This window comes from Manis javanica, chromosome 11 (assembly GCF_040802235.1).
Source record: "Manis javanica isolate MJ-LG chromosome 11, MJ_LKY, whole genome shotgun sequence".
Taxonomy (NCBI): domain Eukaryota; kingdom Metazoa; phylum Chordata; class Mammalia; order Pholidota; family Manidae; genus Manis; species Manis javanica.
In genome coordinates, this window is record NC_133166.1 from 91,467,233 (window position 1) to 91,484,732 (window position 17,500).

Consider the following 17,500-nt stretch of genomic DNA (forward strand, 5'->3'; position numbering starts at 1 on the left):
GAGCTCATAAAAGACCAGGATTAAACTCAGTCCGTCTGATTCCAAAGTCACTTTGTGCTCAGTAAAGAAGACGAAAGAGAAATGCCACCTCCCAAGCATTTCACTTCTGCTGGATACACTTTGGCAATTTTTTTGTCTTTCTCAGAATCCGAAGGAGGTCAAAGATATCTTAGCTCTAAACTTGTTATTTCCCCCTAATTAAAAAGCAAGCAAACAAAAAACAGGGAACTTTTCTTTCAGGAATGGTGAGAGCCTGCCTTTGAGGCAGGGAATCATTTGACCTTTAGAGGTCTCCTAAAATGCTTCAGATGTACAAAAGCTGTCACCACCTGCTTTATAGTCACTGGTCTGGGACCTGCCAGTCAATCAAAAATGGAGTCTCCCGGATAGGAAACTGAACCTGGGAGAAGCAAGCCTGGGAAGAAACAGCTGAGGGCAGAGGGGAATAGGGCGGGGCCTCAGCAGTGCTGGGGTAGGGGTGGGGGGAGATGGAGAAGTGGGGTCTTCCATCAGCACGAGGGCTGGCCAGAGCTGTCTGCATGTTGCCCTCCTAACTTTTAAAAGATTAAATGAACTGTTAATGCTTCCCCACCCTGTGACCCCAGTCAAGTTTCTATAAAGGTAAATAAATACCAAAATAATTACAGAACTAGCCAGAACTTTGCAAAATGTCAGAGATGTTTGGAACTCGCAAACCCTGGCATGTCTGTACTCTTCCTTTGTCAGCTATGGTGCTTTAGCTTCCCAAGGTGCTGGCCCATGGGGCCACCTCCACCTATCCCCTTAGCCATCACCCTGGTCCCGAGTACCTTCTCAGGTCTGAAGGGGCTGCCCAGGCAGTCCCTGAATTCTTCTCTGGCTCAGGCTGGAGCATCTTTTGCAGAAATGCAGGCAGCAGGGAGCAGAATGTCCCCTCTGGTGGCACTGGGAATTTGGCACCTCCTAGTTTTCCTGAGATGATCTGTGAAAGTACAAATACAGTACAGTCAAGGTCATTTGCCAAAGTCAAACGGAGGCAAACTCTTAACTAGATTTTCTCTGCCTGGGGAAGAAGCAGGTGAATCCTTGCTCCCTGAGGCTTTCGTTTTAACTCTGGGAAAAATCTGTGTTATCTGCTGATGCTCCCACTGAGCTGCATGCAGACCCCACGTGGAGACACCTCAGACAACTGCTCGCTCTGGATTCCACTCCTGGGATCTCTATAGCAACCTGGGTACCAGCTGGAAGACACAGCAACTCAGCAGGGCTCCGCCTGTGAAGCCTGAGGAAAAGCACTGAACTGTTCACAAACAGGAAGGGTCATTTGCAAAGGGATTTGTTTTTTCTTCAAGATAAAACTCTGAGGAATAAAGATTGTGTTTAGTTGACCATGTGGTAGCTTTAAGAATCAGATGCTTTCTGCTCAGTTTTAAGAAACTGATTAATTGGCTCTGTTACATTTTTATGTCAAATGTTCGCATTTTAAATTTAGCAATTTAAAGTCCAGGAATTCCCTTTCATTTTGTTCAAGCCAAAGTCACCATGTTGTATCTCTGAACTAACCGTCTTCTAAACTACATTACAGTCATTTTCTTATCAATCTTTATACTTGTTTTAACTGAGAAAAGGAAGACGAGAACTGGAATCCAGGATCGGCATCAAGCGTAGTTAAGTCCTCAAGTAATTGAGTCCCAGTGCGCATAGGTCTAGGGGCTTAAGAAGCAAAGGATGGATCAAAGTCCTTTACCTCAAAAACCTACATGTGGTTGGAGATAGGAAGAGCTTGAACAAAGAGGGACGAAACCAGCCTGTACAAAAATCAGCTCCACATTGTGTGGGCTGGCCAGCATTTTCAGAAGATGAAAATGGTTTATGCTTAAATTCTCAGGACTTTGAACAAATATATTCAAATGAATTCTGCCTTCTTCCAGAATTAAAGTGTTTCAGCAGATTGGCTGCTTCAATGTGCCATCTTCAGTGAACCAAATGGATTGCTTTTTCTTTTTTGGTTGTCCTGCAGCCACATGGCTTGCAATCCGATGTTCTGTGCCTCTTACAATGTGTGAAACCGCAACACCTGTCTAGACCTTGGGTGACATTTTTAGGTCCAATTGGCTAAATCTAGAGCTAGCATTTGACTGGTTATCATTAGTGTTCTTGTTTTAGAAACTATTTCCCAATCATTTAAGCACCCCAATTGGGGTTTCTGCATGTCAGCTGATTACTCCATGCTTCCGTTTATCAAGCACCCATTTGGTGAGGTAAAACCATAGAATATTAGGTTCATTTGCTTCCCTTGAACTTGAAAAGAAAAAAAACCCCACCTGTTACCTTTGGCCAGTTGATCCCCCAGTTCAGCTTTTAGAACCATTCATGCTCAGGGTGAGTAAGGGGGACATTTCCACTTCTGGGGATGGCTGAGGTCAGGCTGGGCGTGGGCAGGGGAGGGAGGAGCCGGGTCAGGTGTCTGGATGTGGAACCAGGCTTGGGGAAGCGCTTGTCCATAGTCTGTCCCTTTGCTTGTGCCACAGCACGCCATCAGGTGGCGCTTGGTAAGCAAGCTGGACCCTCTCCCCCTTCTCAGTACCTGGGTGTCCCCTGAGTCACATTAAGGGTGAGGAAGCGAAAGGGCTGTAAAATAAGGCTGGTTGTCATGTGGCTTTTTTTGCCTCATTTGGTCCGGCAGGCCTGGGCACAGGGGCCTGGGAAACAGATCTTTCTTGGCAAGGGTAGAGGAGAAATCTAGTGCCTTCTGTTTTCTCATGCAGTGTCTGATCTGACACTCTTGATAAAAATCTCCAGAGGATAAGAACTGAACCATAACTATCCTTCTTTTTCTTTTCTTTTCTTTTCTTTTCTGAACTGTTCCAGTTAGGAGCATACGTGATTTCTAGTCTTGGAAAATGCATCTTTATGATAATGGTGATGCGAGATGCAAGCAAAAACATCCACTTGAGAGAACTGTACCTTTGTGGCAAATATGAATTTTCTTACTGATACAGATATGCAAAAAAAAAAAAAAAAGTCTGTATTTTTCCAAACTCTCTATTTTTAGTTCTTGTTTTCTTCTGGTTTCAGGAAACAATCCTTTTCAGTTCCAGGCATACTCAGGCACTTCAGGTTTAAACCTATTCAAGTTTCTAGACTCTGAATCCCCAAACTTTTCTAGCGGGGGGTCTATCACTTTCTCCCTCTGAAGCTAGCTGCTTCTGGGCGATGACGGCCTACAGTACCTCTCCCATAGACGGGCCTGCATCTAGCTGCTCTCTCTCCCTTTATCTTCTGGGGGTTGGTGGGTGGGAGTAGGGGAGAGGGTGCTTGAAAGCAGAGGATGGTGGTGCATGGAGGAGACTGGCTCAGCAGACATTCTCCATCCTCTCTTTCAGTGTTACGCAAGGATGACTGCTTTTGTACTTAAAAGCCAACGATTTGCTGTCTTTCTTCTCTGGCTCCACCAGGACTATTCTCCTATGGGACAAGTGGCAGCCTCCTGTTTCTCTGCAGAAATGGGGGAAAGGTCACAAAATTAAAAGGTGAGTGAGAGGGACGCTCATCCATTAATTCTTCACACTATTACCTCACCACATGCTGTTATTGTGTAGATGCTCTTCTTGTATTACTCCATCCCTTGTATCATTGACTGTCAGCAACGGATGCACCACTGTTGGGCAAAGGGCCCAGGGCCAGTGCTGGCAGCTCACGTGGTAAAGACTGGAACTCAGGACTAAAGGTCCTCTGGTCCTTTGTTTCCTCAGTGCCCTGAAAAGCAGTATGCTGGGGCGGGGTGGACAGGACCCTTCTCTTCCCCCTTTCCTTTCTGTTTTATGTCCCCTCCTTTCTCTCCTTTCAAGTAAAATTTACATATAGTAAAATGTACACATATGTAAATGTGCAGCTCAGTGTACTGTTACCTGTGTATATACCCGTGTCATCACTTCCAGAGCACTCTCTTATTAAGGGGGATTGTGAGTATAGTCTTGTAACTGTGACAAATCTAGCCTGATTGTGTACACAAAATGGTCTGACGGGGTGCCAGCTGTTTACAGGGGTTTCTGGCTTTTGAATTCCTCAGCTCTTCCCACCCTGGCTCCAATTCCTGCACAGGAAAGTCTCCACCAAGGAAACTTCCCAGCCCAGAGGCCCAGAGGTGTCCCCTCTACCTGCTTGGGGAGAGGCCTGATCACTGTGAACCCCTGGGAAGTCCTGGGTGGGAGTATGGGTGGGTCTGTTCTGGAATCACCAGTCACTCGCCCGCCTCAGCTGAGGAAGGGCGTGATGTGGGGGCAGCTCCATGTCTTCCTGCACAGCGTGAGCTATGTGGGTGGGCCACAGCTTCATTTCCTGGTCAAGGACCAGCATACCTCCTTTTATTACGTTTCTCTTTATCGAACTTCATGGATATTACGTTTTTTATAAATTGAAGATTTGTCACAAACCCTGTGTCGAGCAAGACTCTTAGCACCATTTTTTTCCAACAGCATTTGCTCACTTTGTGTCTCTGCGGTATTTTGGTGATTCTCACAATATTTCAAACTTTTTCATTATTCCATTTGTTCTGGTGATCCATGATTGGTGATCTTGGATGTTACCATTGTACTTCTTCAGTGGCAACACAGCCCTCATGCCTATTAGACAGTGAACTTAGTAGATGCTGTGTGGTGTGCTCTGACCGCTCCACCAACTGGCTGTTCCCCCGTCTCTCTCCCTCTCCTCCAGCCTCCCTATTCCCTGAGACACAACAGTATTGGAATTAGGCCAGTTAACCCTTTGATGGCCTCTAAGTGTTAAACTAAAAGGAAGAGTCGCGTATCTCTCACTTTAAGTCAAAAGTTAGACACGATTAAGCTCAGTGAAGAAGGCATGTCAGAAGTCAAGACAGGCTGGAAGCCAAGCCTCTTGGCACCAAACAGTTAGCTAAGCCGTGAATGCAAAGGAAAAATTCTTGAAGGAAATTAAAAGTGTTATTCCAGTGAACACATGGGTTATATTTTCCTTATTGCTGGTAAGGAAAAGTTTTAGTGGTCTGGTTAGAAGATACAACCAGCTACAACATTCCCTTAAGCCAAAGCCTAAATCCAGAGCAAGGCCCTAACTCTCTTCAATTCTATGAAGGCTAAGAGGTGAGCAAGCTGCAGAAGAACAGTTTGAAGCCAGCAGAAACTGGTTCACGAGGTCTAAAAAAAGAAGGCACCTTCATAATGTAAGAGTGCAGGTGAGGCAGCAGTGCCTGTGGAGAAGCTGAATATATTAAGCCTGCTGTTGAGACTTATGCTCAGAAAAAAAGATTCCTTTCAAAATACTGCTGCTCATTGAGAATGCGCCTGTCACCCAAGAGCTCTGATAGAGACATATAATGAGATTAATGCTGTTTTCATGCCTGCTAACACATCCTTTCTGCAGCCCATAGATTAAAGAGTCATTTTGATTTTCAAGTCTTATGATTGAAGAAATGCATTTTGTAGGGCTACAGCAGGCACAGATTCCTCTGATGGATCTGGGGAAAGCCTATCAGAAACCTTCTGGAAAGGATTCATCATCCTAGATGTCATTAAGAACATTTGTGATTCATGGGAATAGTGCAGAATATCAACATTAAGAGGAATTGGGAAGAAGCTGATTCTAACCCTCATGGGTGACTTTGTGGGGTTCCAGACTTCAGGGGAGGAACTAACTGCAGATGTGGTGGAAATAGCAACAGCTAGATTAGAAGTGGAGCCTGAAGATGGGATGAATGGCTGGCATCTCAGGATAAAACTTGAACTGATGAGGAGTTGCTTCTATGGATGAACAAAGAGAGTGGTTTCTTGAGATGGAATCTACTCCTGGTGAAGGTGCTGTGAAGAGTGTTGAAATGGCCACAAAGGATTTAGAGTATCACATCAACTTAGCTGATAAAGCAGCAGCAGGTTTTGGGAGGATTGACTCCAGTGTGGAAAGAAATTCTACCTGCCTCAGAGAGATCACTCTTGAAAGGAAGAGTCAGTTGATGTGGTAAACCTCATTGTTGTTTTATTTTAAGAAATTGCCATGCTAGCCTTCAGCAGCCATCACTCTGCTCGGTCGGCAGTCATCCCCAGCGAGGCAGGACCCTCCACCAGCAGAAAGATTGACTCACTGAAAGCTGGGCTAGCATTTTTTAGCAATAAAGTATTTTTAAATCAAGGCATGTACATTGTTTTTTAGACCTAATGCTCTTGCACTTAATAGTCTATATAAGTTTATATGCACCACAATGAAACCAAAAATTCATTTGACTCACTTCATTGCAATATTCCTTTATTGCAGTGGTTTCAAAAGAAAACCCACAATATCTCCAAGGTGTGCCCTATGCCAGTATAGAGACAAGAAGCAAAGCAGAATTAGGATCAGCCGAGAGTAAATCTGAAGTTTGATTGCAGCCATGGCCTTTGACAGAGAAATTTTTTTCTATTGTTTTTGGATGTCCCACAATTAAAGAGTTGTGGGTCCCCTGAATAGGCAGCAGACCATTTCATTCAGGGATGTTCCTCTAAAAATGCTCACTGTCGGCTTTGAAATTTTGAAATTGGTACAACCTTTCCAGAGAACATCTTTCAATACACTTGAAATAGGCTTTGATTCAGCATCCACTTCTGGAAGCATGTTCTGCTGAAAAACACAATTGTTCAAATACACCCCCCACCCATATACACATATACACATTACAGTCATGTTTATAATAGGTAAGAATTTTGAAAAAAATCTAAGTGACCACCAATACGGGAATGATAAAACAAATTGTACCTGTGGACAGGAATAGAACAAGGTAGATCTTATATCAAAAGATGGGAAAGCTACCGTGTTAAGTAAAACAACACAACACAAAACAAAACAAAACCCCAAAGAAGGGTTTGCACCTTTCTGGTAAACTAATAAGAATATGATATTATCATATGTATTAGAAAAAGGGATAGAAGTATATGCTGCAGTATTGGCATTTTTTTTTTCTTCCTGGGATATGGGAGGAATGCTAGGAGATGTTTATTTGTAGTTTTTATATTTTGGTATGGTTTGAATTTCCAGTGAGGCCTGTATTGCTTTTGAAATCATTTGAAACTATGGAGTTTTTGTTTGTTCTTTTAAGAAAAAGGAAGAAGTCTTGAAACCGGTGAGTGCACAGAGAATTTTTCCCATGACTGCTTCCAGAAACTTCAGGTTAGGCTATCCATAACATTGGTCCCAAAGGGGAAGGAAATAGTAAAATGGGGCTGGAAGGTTGAAATGGAAGCTTCTGCTAAGCAGAGAGATGCTCCTTAAGTCAGGAAAGTGAGTGGGCCTGGTAGGCAGCCGATGGCCCCCAGTAATCCCAGCCTCCTGGTATTCACATCCTTCTGTGATCACATCCCCTTTCCTTGAATGTGGAACACACCTCCTGCCTTTCTTCCAATGATAGTTATGGCAAATGAAATGAGAAAAAAAATAACTAAAATGAAACAAAAGAAAAAATCAAAAATTAAAAAAAAACTGATATGACATGAAAAGAAAAAAAAGAATACAGCAAAAGTGACAGGATATCACTCTGAAGATGAGGTAACGAAGCTGTGATTTCCTTCTTGCTGGCGCTCTCTCACACTTGCTCACTTTGTTGAAATCAGCTGCCATGTTTGAGCTACGCTATTGGGAGGCCCACGTGGCCAAGAGGATAGGCTCTGGGCAACTGCCAGTAAGAAACGGAGGCCCTTAGTCCAATCACCTGTGCAAAACTGGTCCTGCCTTACTTGAACTTTGAGATGAGTGTGGCTCCTGGCCCCGCACCTTGATGTAGTCTTGAGAGAGACCCTGAGTCACAGAACCCCTAAGTTGTGCCTGAATTCTTGACCCACAGTAACTGTAAGGTGATAAATACATGTTGCTTTAAGTCTTTACATATTGTGGCAATTTGTTATGAAGCAGTAAGTAGTTAAGTAATATAGTAGGAAAGCTAAGGTGGCCGTTTAGTCCCTTATATGGGGCAGAGGCTTTGAGGGGCTGTAACTTAGTTAATTCTGTATGAGATGGCCACCTTTTAAGACTTTCACCAGAGTTCCTGAATTTTGAAACCAAGGATAGTTCTAGAGGAGGGAGAGAAGACTCAGGGAATGATTGCCTTACCTCCTTTGTTCAAATGTTTCATCCACCGGGGGTCTTCAAGTTGAACAGAAGTATTGTGTCAGCCAGCGTCTAAGATAGCTTCCCGCCATCCATGCCTCCAGGTATGTGTGTCCCTGCCTAGTCCTACAAAGAATCAGAGCTGACTGATGTCACCAGTAGGATACCGTAGACCTGACTGTCTGTGACTTCCAGTGTTACATCACAAGCTCCTGCCTTGTCCACTTGGATAGTTTTCTCTGGTAGAAGCCATAGGTCGTGAGAATATCCAAGAAGAAAGGGCGCACATAGAGAAGAACTGAGGCTTCTTGCCAAGAGCCAGCAAAAAGCTGCCAGCCTTGCAAGGGAGCCACCTTGGAAGCCTATCTCTAGCGTCAGACAAGCCTTGGTATGATTGTAGTTTGTTCTGACATCCGGCTAGAACCTCATGAAAGATTCAAAGCGAAAAACACTATCTAAACTACTACCAAATTCCTGATCCACAGAAACTGTGAGAGGTAATAAATTATTATTTTTGTTTTAGGTTACTGTATGTTAGGATAATTTGTGCTGTTGCAATAAATAATACATTTTTGCTCATTTTTTTGTGGAATGTTTATTTAAATATTTTCTGCACATCTGCTATATATTGAGTCACTGCTAGACATGAGAAAACATGGTGAGCGAAAACAGACACAGTGTCTTCAGTGGACCATTTAGTTGTGATACAGATAATAAAATAATTATATAAATAAATGTAAGTTATAATAGTGCCAAGTGCTACATAGGAAAAGGGCTGTAGTGATTCAGGGCTATGAGGGGGACCCAATTTAGATCAGATGGGGTTAGGAAAGATTTTCCTGAGGAACTAAACTGAGCAAGGAGTTAGGTGATGGGAAGGGGAGGAGAAGAGCATTCCAGGCAGAGGAAGAAGGATGTGCAAAGGCCCTGTGGTAGAGGCAGCATGGCAGAGGGACTGGTGGGAGGCCAGTGTGACTGAGGAGTACCAACTAGGCTGGGATACAGAGGCCAATCCACAGAGTTTTGTGGCCGTACTCAAGAGTTTGGATTTTATATTGAGAATAATGGGAAGCCTTTGAAGCTACTTTCAAGAAGTAGAGAAATGTAATATGGTTGGGATTTTAAAATCTTTCATTTAAAAACATCTCACTGTGTACAGAATGTATTTGGAGAAATCTGTGCAGAGACCAGGGAGAAAGTTGTTTCTAGGCATTGTTCCCATCAAGTAGCAGGTTTTCATTTCTCAAGAACAGTCAGCCTTCTTTTTAGTATTATTTAAAAAGAGCAAGTTATATATAGACAAAAATTTTGGCCTCTCAGAGTCTATGTTCTAAAAAAAAATCAATAATGGCAGGATCTAATAGGATGACATGCAGATATGCAGGATAGCTGGGAAAATCAGAAACAACTCCAGCTAAGACCCAAATCAGTCAGTTAGTATGTAAAGGAAACATAAATAACATTTCTTTAAATCAAATAGTTATGCAAGACATTTGACACTTCTTATTGATTTATGCCCTATAACAACTTATGCTATAAATGACATTGTATTCTCTTTCCAGGTAAATACACAGGCTCAGAAAGGTTAAGTGACTTGAAAGAGGCCACATAGTTTGCAAGGTCTGTTTTTTTTTTCAAAGCAAAAGCTTGTTTTATTATACTAATCACCTAATTTCTTATAAGATGTCATTTATAGTCTGTGTTGTAGAAAGTCTTTTTTATAACTAGACATGTAAATTCTAATTGATCACTGTAATGTACATATTTCTCCAGGCAATATGATTCTCCAAACTAACCTCATTAAAATGGGTACAGTAATACCTAAATTCATTCACTCATCATTCAACAAAAGATAACTGGTTCTTCAATACAATATATGCAGGACCCCAATTATATGCAAGTTGTATGAAATGACCAAAGATAAGTCTTCCATGGACCCTGCTCTAAAAAATTTTATATATGAAATACACATCTATTATTTTGTGAAATAAGAACCCCCTGTTTCTGAGAATTTTTCTCCCTTTATGTTCTATCCACAGTTACAATGAAAGTTTTCATATTAGTGAAGTGTGATCCAGCCTATTCTTCACAGTTGATTTGGTCCAGATACTGATTTTAGACTCAGGCCGGGCCAATCAGAATACTTCCCTGAGACTTTGGAAGTAGAATTGAGAAAGAGATGTCAGTTTTGGTCTGAGTGCCTGAACACCAAGATGGAGAACTTAGGGGGCTTCTGCTGGACATGTTGGTCATTCACTGGTGAAGGGGAGGAAGCGGGTTGGTAATATAAACAAGAACAGAGAAGACATGTAGAGAAATGTAGGCATGAGTTTTAGGTGGTTGACATGTGAAGTTAAGCAGAGTTTTGGTTAATCCTATGTTGTACAGTATCAGGGAGAATCATTTACACTGATTTCCTGTGAGCAGCACTTCCTAGAACATGACAGTGTGACATGAGTGGGGTCCCCTGGGGTTGTGCTATGGGACAGTCCTACTTTGAGTTGGGGAATGGGCCTGCAGACGAAGGCCAGGGCCAGTAAGTCAGGTACTGAGTATAATTGAATGGCATGTGTGCTGCCATTCCAGCCCTCCAGACTCTGCCAGCGTCACTCACTATCCCGGCCCGCCTTCCTGCTGATCCCCAACAGGTCCTACTCAGTGCAGCACTCCAGAGTTACCATCGTGCAGCACATGCCTCACGCGTGTGCTTCCTGGGCCAACAGCTGTAGCCTGTCATGCATAAGTTGCTTTGTCTCGGCCGCAGATGCTTTCCCTCTGGCTAAGCACTGGAATTGCATCCAAATTAAGGAGATCTTTGGCTTTTTATCTGAGGACCGAGAAAACTTGGAACCAGTGTTGCATCACTTAGTGGTACCGTGGTATCAGGTAATTAACTTGCTTTAATTCCAATAGTGAACAGGTTCTAGAATACTAATTGTGTGATTTCTGATCTTAGATAGCCTTCAAGACCACTGAAATGGTTATATTCTTAGAGCTTTTCCCTAACATTCACTCTTGGAGATGTCACTGCTCTCCATCTGATATTGTACTTGACTTTATTCCTTTCTCTGTTCCTTGTTTTCTAAGGAATTGCAAATGTTACTTGTGTGTGTGTCTCTTCCCTGGCATCTAGGTCCTGAAAGATAAGGATTGTATCTTACATACTCTGAGTAGCCCCTAGCACGTAGATAATTTGTTTGAATGACAGTGGAATTATACCTTAACATGTGAAATACTTTGGGTAGCTTTAGCTGTATAACTTAAGAAACATACCCTTAAGTCCTGAGAAAGGCAACCAGTCAATTAGGAGCCATGTGGGTCTTTTGCATGAGGAAAAACTAATCAGTAGGATCCTTAAATTTGGAACAGCAATTGTTAAGAAGAAAAAAACTAAAATGTTCTAAACTTAAAAACAAAAAATATAAAATTTAAGATCATGAAAACAACAAAGGATAAAGGAATTTTTTTTTTTAACTTTAGAGCTGGGAAAACCTTTCCAAGTATGGCTTGAACCCAAAAGCTATAAAAGAAAAGATCAATAAACTCAATTATATTATATATAAAAAACCTTCTTTCTTCATAATAAAAACTAACATAAAGTCAAAAGACAAGTTGTGAGAAAATATTTGACATCCCTATTACACACAGGAGGCTTATATTCTTATATAAATAAAAACATAAAAAGAGCTCCTACAAACCAATAAGAAAGAGACCATTAAATGGGTAAAGGAAATATAGGAAAAACAGAAAATGCAACTGGCTCTTAAACATGGAAAGATCCTCAACCAAACTTAGATGAACAGAAATGTAAATATATGATACCATCTTTTTTTAACCTATAGATTTGCAAAGATAAAAATGTTTCATGACAAACACAAAAGGAGAGTCTTAAGGGATGGGAACAAGGATTCTCCTACATTGCCAGAGGAATTATCACTGACATGACTTCTAGGGAATACACTCTAGCCTCCAATAACTATCAAAATCATAAATGCTCACCCGTTGACCTAAAATACAACTTTTAGGAATTTTTCTATAAATAGGTTTAACATATATGGATCATGCAGCATCACACAGTGTCATTCACTGTAGCATTGTTTGCAATTGTATAACATAAAACACCTAACTCAATAGGAAAATGGCCAGGTAAATACTGGTACATTTATTTACACAACAGAATATTATGCAGTCATAAAAACGACTAAGGAAGTTCTTTGTGTACTGATAGGAAACTATTGCCAAAATACACTGCAATGATAAAAGAAGACACAGAACACTATGCATAGGATGTTAGTATTTATGTAAACAAAGGGGGAAATATATTTGCTTATAAATGCATATGCTATATCTGAAAGGATGCCAATAATTTACTAATATCAGTTGATTGTAAAAAGGGGAACTGGGAGGCACCATGACCATAGAACATCTTTTTTTTGCCTTTTAAATACTAAAACATATGAACAAATTACTTATCTGAAAGTATATGAATAAAAATTAAAATGAACCAAATTGTAAAATCATGGGGCAATGAATAACTAACCTTGTACCTCAGTCATCAAATTGCAAAAAATCTTAATTCAGAGGTACTTGTGGAAACTTGATTCAATTTTGGGATAAACAAAAGGAAACACAATGTTATTCACTGGCACTGTCTGTTTATGGGGTTCATCACCCTAAGAGTCGACATGATTAGAAAATTCTAAGTATAGAGTCAAGAAAGGTGACATAAGTTCATGGATATCATTTAATGAGTTTTACCTTTAAAGGAAGCAGAGTATCAAGACACATCTTTGATCTTAGGGGATGCCACAGAATAACGAAAACTGTTCTGTAAAAATTCCCATCAGCCCGATGTGGGCTGGAAGTCTGTCCCTCAGCCACTTTCTCCGGTGACTTGCAGGGTCACACACTACAAAGGCTGCACCTGCTACCCAGCAGGGCTCTACTGGCCACCTCAGGCTGATAAATTCTCTAGGTCTCCACATGGAAGTGAATTGGATTTGTTTGTGACTGAACTTGACTGGATTTAGGCTATTTGATTCCGAGGAGGATTATTTTACTCTTTGCATAGTTCTTAAATTGTGCTTCTAAAATGTTCTCCCATTCTAGCACCCTAGGACATATGCATATAACTTCAGGGTGTCTTTAGCCTGGTGACTTGACTCAATTAATATTATGCAACCAATAGACATTTGTTAAACATCAACCATGTCAGGGGGTTGTGGAGAGTAAGACATAGTTCCTGTGACTTCAGGAAGGCCATCTAGTCTAGTAGACAGGTCAAGAGAAGGTATCCTGGAGAATGTCAGCTAAATGCTGGGCTGGAAATGACAGGAGTCCTAGAATGTGAGATTGTGGAATTCAGGGGAGTCATGCACTCATCACTTTGAGTTTTATGTATATGGCCTCTAGAAAACTGTTTCATAAAGAAATAAGAGGCGTGAACATAGGTAATTTACATTAATCTTTTATCATCTTTAAACATCCAAGTAACATAAATGATGAAGGAAAACAGAAACGGCACAACGAACGCTGTCCCGTTGCTTGCCATTGGCTCATCATGAACGTGGGGAAGTAGCACCATCTAGAGGCCAGTGAGATGCTGTACCTCTGTGGCCCAGGCCTCGGGAGCTTGATGAGCACTCGAGCGAGGCACCTGTATTTCAGCACCCAGAATGTTCTTACATCGGGCTGAGGTGGAGGTGGGGTGGGGGAAAGGTGCAGGGCAGGAGTATGGACAGAAGCAGCCTTGTTTTAGAGCTCCCTTTCTAAAATGTCCAGAGCCCAACTGATTTGCCTTCTCATTGGGCTTAGCTTCCCATTTCCAATTACTTTGGTGCTCTTTTGTTCTTTTCCATCTGTAAAATGAAGTTATCTGTAAATCTAAAGTGGTCATAAAATCTAAAGGGAAAATAATGTGTTTAAGAAAGGACCTTAGATTTTGGGTTATCTGCTCATTTGTTGGCCAAGGCAACCTAAGGAAGTTTTAAAAACCAGCAATTTCACAGTTTAGAAATAAGCAATTGAAACATTTTGAGTCAGTTGGAGAATTGGGTGGGTGGAAGTCATAACCCAATTTGCCTAAGAACCATGTTATTTAATTAGTAAAGTGACTGTGAGGGCCACGGCATGAGCTCAAGATAAACCAGTAGGAGGCAGGAGTCGGGAGGAAAGAGAAAGAAGGCAGGCAGCAAATGCAGGGGCAGAAGACAGAAAAGATAGAGATGAAAAAACTAGGGAAAGGCAAGACTACAAGGCAAACGAAAACAAGAAATGGAAAGGACAGAGGCGGGCGACAGTGAGTCAGAACTCAACCTGAATCCACACAAATCCAACCAAAGGCCGGCTGGCACTTGACGGTGCCCCGTACAGGAGCAGTCGAGTATTTATCATCGGGCTGCTGCCTGGTGAATGCTACCTTGGCTCTTTATCCAAGCAGGTTTATGATTTTGATCCCAGTTTCCTCAATCCCAGAGTTATCGCAGGAGTCTCCCATTTCCCAGGATTTTCCACAGCAAAAACTGGCTTTGAAACCAGAATGTGAGGGCACTCCAAAAGTGTGGACAGAGAAAAAGCTTCCAATCTGGGGTGCCTCCAAATGGGAGCCCTATGCACTTACAATGAAGGTGGCCAAAGTGATTCTTAGGAATTTCATTAAGCAAAAAATTTATGGCCAATAATCTGTGGAGCTTGGTTAATCCAATGAGATTGCAGCCCTGGTTCTTGCAAAATGGAATTACTACAAAACAAATGAAAGTAGAAGTTTATTAGTTAAAATACATCATGTATGAAAACATGGAGAACAGGTAATCTATTAAAAATATTAAACTGTGTGCTAAGAGAAGCCCCATCTTAGCCCCTTTTTTCTAGCAGCGCTACATATGTTATGGGTATTGACCTCTAACCTCACAATTTAAAAATCATCAAAAGGCAAGTAAAACTCCCAGTGGAAAAATAGCTATGTTCTGTGTGCTGCTGAGGATGCCTTCAGTTGTACCACCTCTACAAGTCTTCCGACTGCTCCGTCTGTCAACTTTTGCCTCTGGGGGGCTCCTGAGTGGATTTTACCACTCAAAAGTAACCCCCAAGCATCAAGCTTTGAGATTTCTAGAGAAAGTTCCAATACTCATCTGTCCTGGAAATTCTGTATTCCTCAGGCATCAGATTTGGTAAGAAATGTGGTATTACCTTGAAGTCAGTCAGATGCGAGTTGGAATTCTGGCCTGGCACCTACAAACTGTGTGGTCTTTCATATACTCTAAGCTTCAGTTCTGAAGATAAAATACATGAGGGGACTGACATATTAAGAACTCAGGAAAAGGTTGGCTTTTGGGTTTCAGTCCTTCTGTTCACTAAGAATCTCACTTTGGAAATAAAAAGCCTTATCACTACCACATGCTTGGGGTACTATTTGGTTTCCTGCTATTTGTGTTCTGTTATAGTTCATATATTTCTTAAACTTGTGTAACTCTGAGCCACATGGACCTAGGCAGGAATACTGATGTTTCAACGCTAACAAGCAACTTTTAATGAATTCATTCTCTAAACACAACTGATATTTAGGCAATTGCCAAAAATATTTAAAGCACAAATCTTTTATTTTTATTTTTAATTTTATTTCGGTATTGTTAATGTACAATTACTTGAACATTATGGTTGCTAGACTCCTATTATCAAGTCCCCCCCACATACCCCATTAGTCACTGTCCATCAGCATAGTAAGATGCTATAGGATCATTGCCTTGTCTTCTCTGTATATACTGCCTTTCCCATGTCCCCCCCCCGCTACATTATATGTACTAACCATAATGCCCCTTTTCCCCCCCTTATCCCTCCCTTCCCACCCATCCTCCCCAGTCCCTTTTCCCTTGGTAACTGTTAGTCCATTCTTGGGTTCTGTGAGTCTGCTGCTGTTTTGTTCCTTCAGTTTTTGCTTTGTTCTTATGCTGCACAGATGAGTGAATCATTTGGCACTTGTCTTTCTCCGCCTGGCTTATTTCACTGAGCATAATACCCTCTAGCTCCATCCATGTTGTTGCAAATGGTAGGATTTGTTTTCTTCTTATGGCTGAATCATATTTCATTGAAAGCACAAAATGTTTAACACCTGCTTTTTAAGTGAAGCTTTATGACTAACTTACGATGCTTTCCCTCTTAAAAATTTTAATTTTCCCACTTTTTTACTATTACAAAAAGGATAAGACTAAGTGACCATCAATGTCTATTTCAGCTAAAAAAAGAATGATTTTCTGTAATCTCATGACTTTCTTGAATCTCCCATGGACATACATGTTATCAAAGCCTAATCCTCTTAATAACTGTCTAGAACTTTGCTAAAAACATTAAAACTGTTAAGAACAGCAACAACTTAAAGCTACTTCAACTTTCTTTTCTTTCAGCTCTGTCCATGTCAGTTGGACTAGTCCATTCTGCCCCTCGCAAGGTCTAGTTCAGATTGATCAGTTTCTTTTGACTCCACCCACTAGGATTTTGCTGTTATCCCAACACTAACTGCATTTACAGTCACATACAATACTATAGGAATTAATTTTTAAAGTACTTAAATCTTTTCAATTAGGCTGAAAGCAACTTGTGAACAAGGTCCAGACACTTCTCTTCTACTATCTCCTTCATCATTCTGAGGAAACACAGTAAATGTTTAAAAAGTAAATATTTGGTTAACTTACACCATCCACAGATTGATTTCACCCGTGTTGATGCATTTCCTTAAGATATCGTCATACTAAGTACGACTGTTACTTAAATGGTGCTGTTACCTAATGACCAAAAAAAGGGCATGTGTACCACTTTAAAGTGGCAAAAACATTACTAAAATGGCTAACACGAAACGAACAATAAAACCACTAAGATTCAAGTAGAAGGGAAAGGGTGGTAAAGAACCACTTTTGTATCAAAAGTGCCCCTTAGTATCAATATCCTTTTTCCCCAACTCATCCTATCACCCCCCCCTTTCCACAGACAATATTATTTCATGGTCAGTTCCACAGACACCCTGGGGTGCCATTTAGCCAAAATGCAATCATCAGTTGAACCAGTTGTTTCCAGCTGGCATCTATTCTCTGTCCCTATGCTGCACTAATTCTTAAAATATTTTATTCTCCCCTCAGTAAAGCTGATAGACTTGACAGATTTTGAACACACCTATTCTTGACTATAAAATATGAAGTCCAGATTTTTCCCAGCGTGACAGTTGTGAAAGTGATGTTAAAGATTTTATGAGAAAGTACTGGAGAATCACTTTTGTTTTCATCTTAAAGTTTCTAAGTGCTTATTCTCTAACTACATGACTGACTACTTCTATTACCTATTGCTTAGATTCTCTAATTCACAGCCCTCTGAACTGCCTCTAAGTTTCTAAAGCCAGGAATCTGGTCAGGTGCAGTGGGAAAGCAAA